General features: G+C 40.1%; 2 long non-coding RNA genes across 2 annotated transcripts; both read left to right on the forward strand.

Annotated features, from left to right (window-relative positions):
• The first annotated feature begins 2,851 nt into the window (after positions 1-2,851).
• LOC142052110 (uncharacterized) lies at positions 2,852-5,293 on the forward strand. The gene is made up of 3 exons (XR_012658715.1): positions 2,852-3,254; positions 4,172-4,234; positions 5,033-5,293. It is a non-coding gene; the product is annotated as an uncharacterized LOC142052110 (long non-coding RNA).
• A 2,802-nt stretch (positions 5,294-8,095) lies between these two features.
• LOC142052111 (uncharacterized) lies at positions 8,096-15,643 on the forward strand. The gene is made up of 3 exons (XR_012658716.1): positions 8,096-9,224; positions 9,320-9,398; positions 14,650-15,643. It is a non-coding gene; the product is annotated as an uncharacterized LOC142052111 (long non-coding RNA).
• The last annotated feature ends 560 nt before the right edge of the window (positions 15,644-16,203 follow it).

Genomic DNA, 16,203 nt, shown 5'->3' on the forward strand with positions numbered 1-16,203 from the left:
TGCAAGCTTCTACCTGAATTACTTCAAAATCAGATGCTTAAATCCTGGTCTATGACATCTTAAGTTCATTTTTGTGTTTCTGATTATGTAAAACATACCACACTATTCCTTTCTGTATCTATTTGGTATCTGTTCATTTTAACCTATTAAAAATGCATTTTAATGACTTCTATTCCTGCTAGTCCTGAAGAGATAAAGGATCTGGGAACAGTAATTGGGCTCTATTTTCTTGTTCATCAGTCTACCTGTTAGTGGCTTCCATTGCAGAACTGCTCTTACACCAATACAGTGATGCCGTGTAATGTTTGGCTCCTAAATTGCTCTTGCAGGGCTAGGTTGGAAAAATGCAATCTTTTTTTTTTGATCTGAGGCTTGACTGAAATGATTATATTTGTGTGTCTGTCGAGGTTCAGCTCTTCCCCCGTGGCTGTGCTGGCGGATCACAAGTTACTGTTCTTGCTAGCGTTCACCATTTCCTGCCAGCATTTCTTAACTGGAAGAGTTAGTTCGATATCAAGAGCTCCTCCTTGTACATGTTTCTAATGTAGCCATTATCCTTGCTAGTCTGAGCACTTACCCTGTTCCAGAGGGTGCTTCTGTGCATACTTTTCCACACGCCTCACACCCCATCTGAACCCTGTGGCTGTGAAACTGCACAACCTGTTAAGGTAAACTCCATCAACAGGTTACTTACAGAAAATCAATGCCCAGTGAGCGCATCCAGGAAGCCTGAGTCTGATCACTGTTGCTGTGAGCTGCTTGTGATGTGGAGGAAGGGAAAATGCTCTCCCGCAGTTGTGAAGGCCACCTCAAGTCTGCCAGGTATGGGGAAGTTACTCTGACGGGGAGTTCGCCTCATCAGCCTGGCCTGGGTAGCGGCTGTTCACTAGGTGCGTACGTGTGAGGTGAGAGCATAAACATGGAGGAGGCTTCCCCTTTCGCACAAGTTATAGTACAGTCAGTAAGGGCAGCCTGGGACTACATTTTTAACACAGTGCCTTAACATTTAGGTTGCTGCTTTGCAATTTTAATTAAGCGCTAGCGATGCCTACAGTTAAGCATTTCTTGTGGCTTAAATACTCCAAAGAAATAGAAAAGAAATAACTTTAAAACAGTATTTAAAAAAAAAAACCAAACAGGACAATTCCATGCATCTCTAGAAGTAAAGAAGGGAGCTGTTGATGGAGGTTCTAAACAAACCATATTTATGTAGTGTCATTATCCTCTTGTTTTCCTGGAGACATCTGGTCCAAGTCCAAGTGTCCAGGCATGCTGCGTCAGTAGGGTGGTGCCAAGCTGAAGTTGTTAAAATAAATTGTTTTGGGGTTGAACTTCAAAAGCAGCAAGACAGTTTTCCAAAATGAATCCGGTAGTTCTTTGGAAATAATGAGATGCCTGATAATGTTACATTACAAAACTTTTGGGGATGGAAATGAAGCCTTACAGTAGTTTAGTATATCGAATGACTTGAAGTGATTAAAAAGGCTGTGTTTCTTTCTTTAAAAGCATTTAAAAACATGTTAAAAGGATTCAGTAAGCCAGCATTGAATGTTGCAGGTACATACTGGGCACAGATCTGGTTTTCCCCCAGTTTTGTACTCGTTCATTTGAGCACTCTCAAGAAGATGCCCACCTTCTCCCTCAGTGGTGGCTGCTTTCCACATGTTCTAACCTACATAAATTCTTAATGTTTTACTATACTTTTTGCAGTGGAGATGTTATTGGTTAGGTAATAAGAAAAAGCCCCAGTTCTACCATGTAATGTGCTTTTTTTGCACCTTATGAGAATATTGAATAGACTTCATTATTTTTTTCAATACAAGTCTGAATTCTACCATTTGATTACCTGAACCAAAAGCATTTCAATTTGCCATCCATCACCCTGACCAGTGTAAAATGCTGAATATTCAGATTAAATTGGAACTTTTTTCCTATGAATAAGGAATTTGATTCAATTCTATAATATACAGTGTCTCTGGGGAGAGGCAATTGAGCTGAAGGTCGCTGAAGGCAAGTGAGAAAATTGTATTATCCAAATACAAAATTCTTTTTCTTATCATCAAAACCTGAAATACAGCCATGGGGAATAAGGGGGTCAAGAGAGAATTCAATTAGAGATGAAAATGGAAAAGGTGCATTTTTCAACTTACCTTTCATTTTTCCAAACAAGTGGCAGCAGTGAGCTGTATGAGGACAATGAAATATTTGTCAAGCAGTTTAAACTTTTTTAAAAAATGCATATCAGAAAACATTCTCAGTCACTTACAAAGAGATAGTAAAAGACCATATGGAGTGTCCAATTCTTTGTAGCCTTAACCATTGCAGTTTTAGCTTGTTAATCAGTGGTGCAGGAGAGAGAATGAATGCTTAATTGCAGCAATTTATATAGATAAAATTGTCCTGTTAAGAAAGAACAATTCTGAAATACTTTTAATTCGTTTCCCCTCTAAGGTGGTTTGTGATAAGGACTTCTGCAGTTTTCCCTCCTTAACTCATAATGTTGAATGATAAATATGCAGAGTAATTGTAGAAGCATGGTGGTGTTATGCCATAAAAATGCTTGCTTTTCTCTTTATTTTTTTTTAGGTTCCTCTTTATTTATTTTAGTGTAGATACCAAGAACTTATAAAACAAACCAGACCCTGTCCAATGTGGCCACCTCTGAAAAATTAACAATTACAGCTACAGGCATTGATTTAGCCAAGAGCCGCGATGCTTGCTCCGTTCTCAGCTGCGTGGCTGGTGTCGCTGCTGCCAGTACACCTGTGTCTGCTGGATAGGTTTCCTCTTGTTAAAGGCATTTTAGCCTTGTTAAAGGCATTTTAGCTAATGCTGAGGCTAATTTTAGAGGAAAGGAGATTTCCAGTGAGATCCTAGAATGCTAATTTAGCAACTTCCTAAACTTGCTGTGTAAATTACCCAGTGATTTACAAAATTAGCTCAGGGGTTCTTATTTTGTGCCTGTACTTGTCGGTTTTGTTTGCAGTCATTTCCTAAACATTTGTTCTTTCCAAGGTGAAATCACTGTACAGAAACCTTTCTTTATTTAGCAAGTGATCATTTTTAATAGTTTATCATTACATAACCATTTATAGTCTGTCTCGTTAGAATGACGGTACCATATATAACCAAACGTTCAAATATATTTTCATTCTAAGGGGGACTTAATTCATACTGCAAGTACCGGTTCTGAGTTTGGGTTGGATCCAATATCAGCTAAAATTTAGTGAAACTGCTCTCATATTCTGTGAAAGGTAATTTGAAAATGTTGTTACTCTTGAAGCCAAATGCAGTTGTCTCTGTGATATAATCTGGAAAGCAAATCTTCAAACTTCAGGTGTAATAACCTGAATCTGAACGTTAACTTTTCGGTGTATTTGTGATAGTATATAATTATTAAAAGCATGTCATATTGACCATGAAGCTATTCTGCCTTTCAACAAAATAGTCTCAATTGACAAAACTGAACTGAGCAAACATGACCTTCGTTCTCTGTTGGTGCATGTACTGGCTGTGCAGATGTGAAATTAGGCCTTTTGCCGCTTCGTGAGCACAGGCACTCAGTATTGCTAGGAAGCAGAACCAGTGATGTGGTACTCAGCACATCTCTGAACATGTGACAGAGATCATAGGGATTAATCATTTTCCCACAAATTCAGCAGTCCTTTAGAACGCATGGCTCGAACCTTGCCCAAAATGGCCGTTTTTTGTTCCATGGGACAGAAATCCCTATTCTTGCATTTTTTTTTTGTATAACAAAATTGTGCTTCAATTTTGTTGGCTTGTTTCATTTAAAGTATAATGGGTTGTGTTATAGAGACTGAAATGAGCTGGAATGAAATTATTTCAATGGGACTTCACTTTCTATACAATTTTTTAATACTCTTATTATGCTCTGTCTATTTTTAAGTGCCAGAAAAATCTCTGTAAGCCTAGTGCCTAATAGATTCACTGGCTTTCAGTGGAAGTGAAAGGGCTCTTCTGCTCAGACTGAATTGAAAGATTGGGGTCTTTGTAAAATAAAATTCTTACTAGATGGATCAGGAGTGTCTGCATGTTACTTAAACAGAGATTTGAATAATTTTTATTTTTTTGAAAAGTGACAAGGAGTTTTATAGTTCAGATCTAATGAAATAAGACTTAGTTTAATTTTCTTTTCAACCTATCACAGGAACAAGAATTTCATCCACAGTTGCTGAATTTTTCAAAGTGAAGGAAAAAGGACGTTACATAGGTAAGATTATTCAGTCTGGTTCTATTTGAATCTACTGAACTTCCTTCTATTTGACAAAATGTAAAGTTAATGTTTTTGGAATCTGGGGACTTCAATAACCTAAGAAAATTAAAAAATAAAGGGAGTTTTACTGAACTCAAATTAAATAGGTTGTTAAAAGAAAATCAGCCTCTGGTGAAGGGAAGGGAAGAAAAATGATAAAGAGAAATCGCATTGACAGAAACCTCAAACATTATGGAAACAAGTAGGTCAGAAGAGTTGTTCAAAACAATATACCTTTGGAGTATATATTATCAAAAGCACCATTAATTCTTTAGGCAGAAAGACACCTGAGATCAAACAGATGCAAATTTATAGCTAACCATTAAACAGCTACTTGGGTGATGGGAACAAAAGAAAATATATACAGTGCAGAAAATTAAAGCACGTGATTATTAGAATTAAAAGAAGTTACCCCAGAATAATATCAGAATAAATGTAAAATAAAAGAAATGTGCTTGATGTTTCAAAACAAACTCAAGCCTCAGTGTTTGGGAATAAAGTTCTATGGGGTAGACTTTTTGTAGAAATTTGATGATTAAATCCTAAGAGCTGGGAAAGGGAGTTAAAACCAATGTCAACCACCTGGACTGTAGAGAGGAACGTCATTTTTTAGCTAACCTTGGATGGACTGTGGACTTCTTGAGAATGCAGCAAAATAGAGGTTATGCAGTAAAGCGAGTTGGGCAGAGGCAAGCAGAACTGCACATACATTGTGAATGTGTCAAGATACAATAGAATTCCTTCACTTCCCTTCAGAGGTATCACTTCAAGAATATCGGAGGCCATAAGATGTAGGCAACAAAGGAGAAGAAGGGCTATACAGAAGGCCTAAGGATGATTTGCACTCTTGTAGGATGCTGGAGATTCTCGGCTTGGATGAACTCCATGGGAACTGAGGCCAGATACCACCTTGCACTTGCAAGGCCAAACCAATGATGTAGAAGGCCAGAGACAAACAATTAAAGGGCGTGCACAGATTTGTTTGCTGAATGCAGGCAAATCATTTAAATGGTAAAACAATGCTTGAAAATGCAGCCTAATGATTGCCCTGTAGTAAAGTGAAGGAAATATATCATTTAGCTAAGAGACTGACCTGCTTAATCAAATACTTTTGGAGAGACTTCTTAAATATCAAAACCCTTTTCCACACAGTGTTAGGATTATGAGATCAAGCATTCAATAGTCAGGAGTTACCAATGGGTAAGGCAGTAAAGTCAGCTCTATTGTAGTTCACCATGGAGAAAATATTACACAGATGAAGCAGAAGATGAGGTACTTTGCCAGAGCATCATCGCCCTATGGAATTGCATATCCCTGAGGTCCTAGGCTGGCATCATTAGAGCCAAATTGCAGCAAGGCTTGTATACTAGTGAAGGGGTGATGCACTTTTTACCACTCCACATCATGGATGGCAGCCCAGGGGATGTGCTGGGCTCCTTGGAGCTATTCCAACTCCCACCATGTCCCTCTGTAGTGATGCTGCCCCTGGAGAATTGAGGGAATGGAGGGAAAAAAATATTCAAAAAAGTCACTGTCCCTCATATGACCCCTGCTGGACTCATGAAAAATAAGCATCAAATGCATAACAGTATGGGACTGAACTTTCTAATGCTGTTCTTGGATTTGCTGCCATTTTACCAAGATATTTAGAGAAGTCCACAAAGAATAGAGATTTTTGGAGAGGGACATCTGGAAGGAACACACTTGAGTAGGTGAAAATTTTTTATGGCTGTGCCAGCACGTGTCATACATATCTTTTTTACTCTCTGAAGTTTTCAACTTGAGCAGCCTACAAATACTGTTGGTTTTGTGGGCCATGGTATGCTGACTGAAGGATCCATTCCAGCTCCCACTGATATTGCTGGAAGAGTCACCCCTGACTTTAAGGAAGCGTGGCCTTAGCCAGCAGTGTGCAGCTGTGTACGCCTTAGGTATAAGGTAATTTCCTACCCACATGTCAGCAACACATCTTCTGAACAGCCAAATGTGCAAATGGTGTAGAGCATAACAGACTACCTGGTGGGAAAAGGGCCTGCCCAGGGAACTGTGATGTGAAATGTACTCTCGAAAGAGAAACACATGAGTTACCTCAGTATGTTTTGGATCAGAATCTCAGTAAGATGTGTTCAACATTAAGATTTCAATGACCTCAGCGAAACTTAACGTGTAACCAGCAGGGTACTGCTTTAGTAGGACAAATAGAGGTGCAGGTGTAGTAGAAGACAGTTCCGTTCAGTAAAATGTAAGTGCAATAAAAGCAGGAAGAAACTGCAAGAACTGGGTAGCCATGTTCTGTGGAACTGTTTCTTCCATTTAATAGAAATTTGCAGAGTGGCAACCCCCTCCCTCCAACAGTTTCCTTCTCCATTTTTTTAACTTTATAATATGAGGGAAGTATCCTAACGTGAATGTGACTATGTACCTTTTAAGAATAAAACCCTCTTCTTTCAGCTGCAGAGCCATTATTGCAATAGTAAACAAGAAAGAATGATCAATTTGAAACTGATAAACAGGGAAAACTTTCAGTGGATAGAGTAAGTTATGTTGAGATTATTTGGTGAGAGCAGATTAGGAGAAAGCCAGCACTTGTGTTTGTTGAGCTTTTGTAATGAAATGTAGACTCATAAAGCCTTGTTGATTAGCTTTTTTTATTAACAACAAATTGCATTCTGTGGTACGCACATGTGCATATTGACAGTTAAATCCAAACTTGTTCTCTCCCATGAATGAATGTGTACACATGTACTAATCACTTTACATACAGAAACAGCTTAAAAACCCAGAAAGGGTCTGGCTCCAGCAGAGCTTTTCCTGTTTACTTTGTTGTCTGTTGGATCATAGGCTTATTAAAATGCAGCTAACATTTGGTAAAATGTTCAAGCAAGATTTGTCCAAGAGGTTGCTTTGCGTAAGTGTAGAGTGCAATGATTAGTTTGCAGTCAGGAAGAAAGCAATACATGTAAAAAGAGAAATCCAATCATTTAATTGGGTTACATGAGCGTATTACAGAATAGTCTTCTTGGAAAAGATATCAGATTGGTAGATACAGAATTTCTACTCTTAATTATTTCTTTTGGTACCTGGGTCTTATGAAGAGAGAAGAAACATCCCTTTCCTTCCCTGCTTCACAAGCAAGAAAGAACCAAAGCAGAACCCACTCTAGGCCATACCTTTTATTTACCATAATCTGATTGCCAAAGACACAATACAGCTGAGAATAATACGTATCCATGATGGTGGACTTGCCAGCCTTGCCTGATGGGAAGGGAGATTCTGGTTGGAGAAAGTGTAAGGAAAATAGTAAGAAGCACGTGAAAACTCTTTGAGTTTTGAACTCCAGATGATGTTGTACAGGGTAGGACTTCTAAAGCATCCTCTCAGGACAGAAGAAGTACAGCGAGTGTGAGAAGAATGAGAAAGTCTAAACTAAGTACTTGGACCAAAGCCATACTGGTGGGTCCATAGTCAAGTACAAAGGCTTACTGTGGACAAGTTACTGCTAGATGTAGAAAGGAGAAGCCTATTGAGCTTTGGGAAACTCATACTCTCTAATGATCATGCTGCTGTCTGCTGAAGAAAGAACATGAAAATGAAATTGCTAGAGATGCGCAGGGATTCCTCAGCGGTAACTCAGCACAGTTCATCAACTAAAGCCTCCCTTCCTACTGTTCCCAAAGGCTGAAACAGAGTTAGCTGAATGGGCTTTTATATGAACAGGGCATAAAACACCCATCAGCTACTATGCTACTGATATAATTTTAAGTATTTTGCTTAAAAATACATAACTGTGAATGTTGAACTCCTTAGACAACTCCTCAGACAACTCCTCTGAGGATGAATCAGGAAGCTTCAAATTCATTTGTTCTAAATAATTTAAGATGTTACCAGGGTACCCATTCCTCTTCATGCCGTAGAAACAAGACAGGATACGTCTAGCCATATTAAAGGAGTGAAGCACTAGTCCTTGTCCAGAGTCTCCAAAGGTCTCCCAGGTGAATTTTATTTTGGAAGAGAAATAGAAAACTCTTTCCATTTCCCATGAGTCTTCACTTCTTAATACAGGCAGAAACTTATATTAACCTCACTTACAACCTTGACCTCAGTTGCAAGACAACTTTTCAAAATGTTTCTCTGAGTAAAGGAAAATATAAAGAATCTCCCATTACTGCCACAGCTAAAGGATCCTTTTGTTTCCCTACATTGTAGGAGCTGGTGTAACTGGCACATGCCTAATCCTGTCTTTTAAGAAATGGGAGCAATGTGAGCCTGCAAAAGGGAAAGGAATTTTGTGCTTCTCCTCCTCTTTGGCACCTGCACATGCCAGAGGCCATGCACGTAGTGTACCTCCCATACTGCCACTGCAGTGACTCTAGGTCATATTTGTAGTGGTAAGTTGTATCAGCAGCACTACAAAATTCATAAACATTCACTGGGAATATTCGACTTGCTGTTTCTGAAGTGAAGCTTATAAATTGCATCATGAACTATCAGGAGAAGACATGCAAGTATATTTGTAACTGTAAATTAAGCAAAATGTGTTTATATTCATGTTTTCTATTCACTGAAGGAAGAATCTCGTCTCTCCTCCTTATCAAAACCAATGCATCAGATAGCTCTCTCTCTCAGATGATAATGACATGATATAAATACTCTCCTATCATCTAAAGAGGTGTGTCTCTCTGTCATCACCTTTTTCATTTACTTAAACTGTGTAGTAATATCCAAATCACAAGAGAATTTTTCTGTTTTTTGGGATGGGCTGGGCAGAGTTAAAATTAGCAATTCCAATCTATCACTTCAATTATATTCTCTTCTAACAGAAACTTCATCCTTCCAGCTCCTTGTGAGGCAGTAACATGTGTGTACTCTTGTGATTGACTGACCATGACTCTGGTTTTTGTTTTTGGTTTTGAAGTAGTTGAAGAAGCAATACATACTGGCAAATCAGGTAAATGCTATGTCGGAGGAACATAAAGCTGTCTTACCCAAGCATTCATAAAAGACTCTTCTCCCTGTAACAAATGGCATCTGTGTCTCTTACAGCAGAATATTCTGTACTCTGAATATCTAAATAAAATCCACGATTGTGCAGAGGAAAGATTTCTGAATGCTACAAACAGAGGTTTGGACTGTTTTTTTTCTCCTGAAGTGCAATGCTGTCTCAATGGTCTACTGAAACACTGTTTTCCTTTCATTTTGCACTATTTCATAATATAACTATAAAAGGGAGTGTAACAAAAGTCTTGCATCATAACTGCTTCCCGTAATATAATGCATATGAAGTGTAGTCTGTAAAAATACCATGAAACAAGAAGTCTAGATTTCAGCAAAAATAAAATCGGTATTTATGTGGAAGAGTGTTGTCATTCTGTTGCTGGTGGCAGCTCAGAAGTTGACTATTTTAATTCTCACTGGTGTGCTGTACTGACAAGCCTGCCTGATCCTGTACCCTTACAGTAAGGGCAGATTTAGGCAGCCAGAGCTGACAAAGCAAAACAGCGTTTTATTTAACACGTCTTTAAAATGGCTTTTCTCTTGTCTATGTGTTAGTGACTAAGAATAATTAGTTTCATGTAAACATAATCTTGATAAACAGAAATAAACACAGTTTATGGAACAGTTCAGTAAATAGCATATACAACAGGCAGTTGCTATTAGGAGTAGCAGGTGTTCTCGGTCAGTGGCTCCTGGTATAAGCTGGTTTCATTTACACAGACATTTGTGGTAGGAATAGAAGTGTGTTCATACTTCTAAATATCAAAACTGTTGCTTGTGAAATGTTATTATGTGAAAATCTAGTAACATATCTTCTTTGATTTTTGTCTTCTCAGTCCATCTGTTTTATCATGTAAGAAGGTAATAGAGTCCTGTCCCCCACCCCCACTTCTAACTGCATTGTGCTATAAGACAGAATAAAATACTGTAAATGTGACTGTAAATAGTTTGTCAGCATTTATGTTGGCTTCGTCCAGGGCTAGGAGAAAGAACCGACACTCACTGGGAAACTGGCAGTCTTCCATGTTCTGTGTGGCATAACTCTCATTGTCACAGTAGTTTTAGTTGTTGAATTTTTGAGCAGGAATGTTATTGCATATACATCTGTCCCACAAACCAGGGAGCAAGTTTTGTCGTTCCTAGACCTTGTATGAGTTAGTATAATATTTAGCAAAGGTGATTTCATATCTGTAGGAACAGAAAACTTTTTCGTGACAACTTCTAAGTAAAACAAAGATGTGCCTTGTAGCCTCTCAGTGCTGTGCAGTCTTAGCATGAGGCCCTGGAAGGTAGTAAGAGGGCAAAGGAGACAAGAGCCGGTCAAAGATATATGATAAATTAATAAGCCACATGTCCGTGTCTCCAGAAGTTATTGCAAGGCTAACACCCCCATCCGTGTAATGCTATTAGTATCTATTGATTCTTGTGATGGTCAGAATGACAGAGGAATAGTGCACTGGAAATAAAGACAGACAGAAAATAACATGTTTAAAATGGGCTGATGGAGGAGGAAAATTCAGGTGCCAAAGTTTATATCCTTAAATGCAGCAGAAATCGACTCTCTCTCTCTCTCACACATACGTTGTATACAGCAAATACTGTATCAAGCCTCCTTTTTTCCCTCATTTGAACCCCAAATGAGGGTTCTCGCTGGTAGGCTAAATGCTTTGCTGAAGGCAAGAGTCAGAGAAGCTGTAACGCTGGCCTGCTGTGATGCGAGAAAACAGCTCTGTCAATACCTTGGTTTCTTGTGGGCTGCGTTCACTGAAGAAGGGGGTGGCATACACGTGACTGGTGTTTGAAATGCAAACATGGCACAAGAGTGCGTTGGATTCCTACAGTGCCCACCTGGGACTGAAAGGTTTGGGAAGCTTGGCTGGCATCTCTGTCGCATTGTGTGCTCCTGAGAGCCTGGCTCAGGACTTCTTGCACTCTGAAGTGGTCCATCAGGTGTCCGTTCCCTGGAATTGTTCTGATCAGAAGTCCAGTTTTGTGTGTTCGAAAGAGGATGAGTTGTTTCTCATTTAATTATTTTCACATGAACCCCACATGGTCATCTTATCTAAAGGAGCAGGTGTAAAACAGGGCTCAGGCGCTGGCCTAACTCTAATGGCTGCCAAGCCAGGAAATGCAGAGTGACCCCGGGCTTAGGGTAACCCAGTGCAACAGCAATGTAGGAAAGGGGACAGCATGTTGAATAGATTAAAGTAACTTCTGTTTGGAACTTTAGCACTGGCGCACGAAGGAGAAGGAGGTATTCTGGTATATACTGGCCCTCAGTTTTGGGGCCAGTCTTATTTAATATCTTTATCAATGATCTGGATGAGGGGTCTGAGTGCGCCCTCAGTAAGTTTGCCCTCAGTAAGATACCAAATTGGGCTGACGGTTAGACTTGATGATCTTAGAGGTCTTTTCCAACCTTAATGATTCTATGATTTGCCATGTGCCAAAGAACTGGAAAGGAATTTGTTGTAGAGATAGCACAGTTGCTACTGTATGCAGAGCTGGAGCTGTACAGGCTGGCAGGTGTTTGGCTGCAGGTAGCCGATGGCCAGGAGGGGACTGGCAACGTTACCCACGTGTCAGTTTTTTCCGTTGGTTTTTTGCCAACACGCTCCTTCAGAAATATTGCCAGCCTGTGAAGAGAACGCCATTCCAGAGCTGGTAGGCAGTGGTTCAGCAAAAATAGTTCCCACTTGGTCCCAAAATACAGCATTCCCAGAACTGGAACATACCTGTGCAGGAATTGCAGCTGATTTCTATATCCTTGACATCACTTACTGTCCTTGTTTGCTTTTGCTTTTTACCCCCCTGCAATGTCAGACCATAGTCCTGTTGTTCGTCAGGCTTCTACATTTTCTAACCTGTTTACCCACTTCTCATATGAGCTGTGATCTGTTTGGTTTGGGTCTCCAAGGGCTGTGGCTAACGATGCTTGTGCATCCTTCAGTCAGTCTTCCTCATTTGCTGAAAACACACTTCTTGCATTTCTGTTTCTCCTCATAAAAATGGGCATGTATTTCATAGATAGTTGAGTGAAATTAACCCTGGGTCGTATGTGGGGCTTCATTTCTGTGGTTCCTTTTTTTAGAAATATCTTCACCAGGCATTATATGTTGCGTTTGTTTTGTTTTTATGTATTTTTCCTCTCAATGTTATACCCACATCTTCGTCTTTCAAAAGCTCATTTAAACTTTAAAAAAATGGAATAACATGCAAGAGATTAGCAGATAACCTACATTTCTATGGTGCAGCTGTGCATACCTGGTAGTTTTGATATGCGATTCTGGGTAATAGATTTGCTGTTGGAAACTGCAGCCAGGGGATACTTCAGTGAAAGGAATTCTCTTGCAACAGCTGCAAACCAAAAAAAAAAAAAAAAAAAAAAAAAAAGTCCCAATAATAAATAATTGGGGTGACCTTGAGAAGTATTCTCACATGGTAGTTAAATGTTTATCTTTTTTTCCCCCACTTAGACTGTCATGAAGCAGAGGAATAAAAATTTAGTAGATTATAAAACATCCCACAGAGGAAAACACGTACAAGCAGTTATGTTTTCCTACAGTCCTCCTTTCTGCTGCGCTTCTGTGAGTGTAGTTTGTTCTCAAGCAGAGAAAAAGTGATTTCGCCAGATCCTGTGGGCCAGATTCCAGCCTCAGGCCAACTTGTGCATCTTCGCTGGAGCTCATGTGGTCTGAATCAGGGATGGCAGAAGAAGCAGCCTCCTCTTCCTGCTTCTGAGCAAAAGATGAATGAGTGTGGTACCAGATGAAAGGAGGCAGTGAGTCTAATGCAGTTAGTTTATGGGGAAGCCTCCACCCAAAAGAATTTTATTTGTCTCTCAGCTACAAACAAAATTAATTTGTTTTGGACTTCCTTACAGTTTCAAATGAGTCAAAACATGAGGGTCACGGAGGTGGTCGCTTCTCATTGACGACTGTGTTTTTAGTGGCACACTGGTTTAAATCAGCAGATTTCAAACAGATTTTGTACTGAAGTTTGGGACAGAGATTAACCCAATTTTTCTGAAGAGAGTCATGGTGTGGTGCGGTGTGCAAACAGATCTATATGGCTGGTCAGTAGCTGGAAGCAAAGCCATTAATGTTTGAACATCTCTGGATGTTATCTGGGAAACTGAAAAAGCAATTAGATGTTTGGAGAGACATTTAAGGGAAGAAAATAAAATCAAATATGAAATAAAGGCTTCGGGAATTCAGTGAGATGAGGGAAGAAGACTGGAGAGGTATTTGAGGAGGAAGCTGCAGTAGAATGGGAAAATACTGATTAGGAGAATTAAACTGAATTAAGTTGAAATCAGTCACAGAACCCCAAACCCTTCATCTTTAAAAGAATTTCTTTACCTACGTCAGAGGGCGCAAGTGCTGGGCTTTTCCTGTGTTACCAAGAAATACGTTCATTTAAATTTGGCTGAGATAGAGATGCACTAATTAAATGAAAGCCTTGAGGCAACTGAATAGTGTGAGGCTTGGTCTTACAGCTCTTTGTAATTTTTCAGATGAGAATCTTACGTTCACTTGCAAAGGCCAGCTGTCAGAATGATGGTGCTTCTTAGGGAAAACATTAGGACTTGTAAATAGGTTATCTATGAAAATGATAACACAATTTACAAGGACAAGAAGTAAAGCTGGGTATATTGTTGGTGTTTGCACATCAAATGCAAACTGGACACTGGTATCACATAAAGTTTCTAGCATATATTGATTGACTGCAAGATGAAAGAGAAATGTGAGACTGGCAGTTGAGTCGGTTGCGCCTATTCATAAGTGGTGTTAGTATAATGGCTAGTGGCAAGAAATTAATATGTCTTTATCTTGCTTACTTGTGGTTGAATATGTGTGTAGCTAGAGCTTGCTTCATAGACTAATACTGTTACAAGCTCTGGTATTTTACCTGGGCACTTTAGGTTTCAATAGGGTGCAAAACTCAGAGCTCTAAGGGCAACTTAAAATGCATTTTTCTCTGGGGATACTAATTATCCACGTTTGAGATGTATCTCACTTATAAAAATACATATGTTCTAAGTGCTTTAAGTGGAAATTTGTATTTATAGCATAGAATTAGTACCTGAAGTCTTGAATACCTTCCTCACATTTCTCAGTTTGAAAGCATTTCATTTAAGGAGATCCTCTCTTAAAACATAATGCAACTGACGAACTCATAGTAGCAACTTTACTTAGTCTCCAAAACGTATACAAATGTTTTTACACTTAGGGTTTTGGTTTTTTGTTTTTTGTTTTTTTTTATATTGGGACGTTAAGATACATTAGAATGGGCTATCTAGGTCAAATCGTATTAGGTATTTATATTTCATAGGTTTAAAAAGAGTTTGAGTGTTTGGTGCGTATATTTTCCCCTAGGTAACAAGCAGAATGGCTATGAAGATACCTGATGGGTCTATTGGTTGTCATGGCACTCGGTGCAAAGGAGCAGAGCTATCCCAGCCCCATGCTGGGGGAATTAAAAATGAAAATGAGAAAGATTAGGTAACGTAATGTTGATTTTTCTTATGACTTCTGCTTCTTCTGAGAAAAACAAGTGCAATATTTTTAATGAGAAAAAAATATATCTCAGATACTCTTAGTATTTAGAGATGTCAGCGTTTTGTGTGACAGCTTATTTCTAGCTTGACCGCATTTCTGTTTATAAACCATCATTGGAGATTTATAATGGAAGGGGATGATGCTCCAGGTGATATGTGCATACTGCCTATACTGATACTCCTTAGAAACTAGCCAAATTTAACTTGGATATGCAAATAAGATCACTTCAGTACCCTATGGTGTATTACTCTCTGTCTGCCTGACCCCCTTCTGTGGTTTCTCTCACCACAGCACGACCATCCAAAGCGTCTCCAGGAGCTGCTCCTACCCTGCAGCCGGTGCTGCATGGCACACGCGGTACGTGGAGGGCTCCAGCCCCCTGACCTGCCTGCCGCTTGGCCACGGGTGCAGCTCAATCCAGGCACCGCATGCTGCACACTGTTATTTCCCACCCCTTATTTATAAAGTGCGGTTTAAGGAATCTCAGCCAATATTCATAATTTTTAGTGATCTCTCAAGAGCCACTCACAGGGATTGTTCAGGGAAGGAGCGTGGTGGGCTTGTATCACCAGTGGTCTGGGGTGGGGGAATGTGGAGATCTGGCTATTTGCAGATCACACACCCTCTAGAAGCTGTTGTCATCATGGAAGCTTTTGTTTTTTTTAAACTTGGGGCTAGTTGCCAAAGAATAAGTACAACCTAAGCATAGATGCCATGCTGGAAGCTTCCCAGCTGGCAGTCAGCTGCCAATCCAGAAGGGCCTCCGTCTTCCCTAAGTACCCATTGTGTCGCGCTGGCCCTGGACTCGTTTTCTGGATACCTTCTGTCCAAAGCAGCAGCACTCACATATGTGGAGGAACTAGATTGCTGTCTTGATGTCAGATCATAGAACAGAGAGAGAAGAAATGGTCTAGTCCAGGAGTGATCTATCTTTTTGACATCTTCATATGGCTGAGAGCCACCTGCATCTGTCCTGCTCTGTGCCCACCACTTCTTCCCCAGAAGGTACTCTGGCTGGTGCTTCTTGTCTCCTGGCACGCCTGACTGCTGCCCATCTACACGCCTGCCTCTTAGGACTCCCCAGACCATACCTCTTTCCCTGCACCATCGCTGCAGATACCTCAGGCCTCCTTCTCCATCCCAGCATCCCCAGGCATTGGGAATTTTCTGTTCCCTTTCTGTGATCTCCGTAGGCCCCAGGGCCACTGAATCTGTGTCCTACAGGATTGCCAGCACCGTGGAGGCTCCAAACCTGCTGATACCACAGTTAAGGTCATCTTATAGATTCAGCATGCCTTTCCTCCCTCCTCCTTTGGGAAGTGCATGCAGAGGTTTGGGTTTTACCCAAATACACTGTGCTGGCACCAGGTG

Source organism: Phalacrocorax aristotelis, chromosome 1 (assembly GCF_949628215.1).
Source record: "Phalacrocorax aristotelis chromosome 1, bGulAri2.1, whole genome shotgun sequence".
NCBI lineage: Eukaryota > Metazoa > Chordata > Aves > Suliformes > Phalacrocoracidae > Phalacrocorax > Phalacrocorax aristotelis.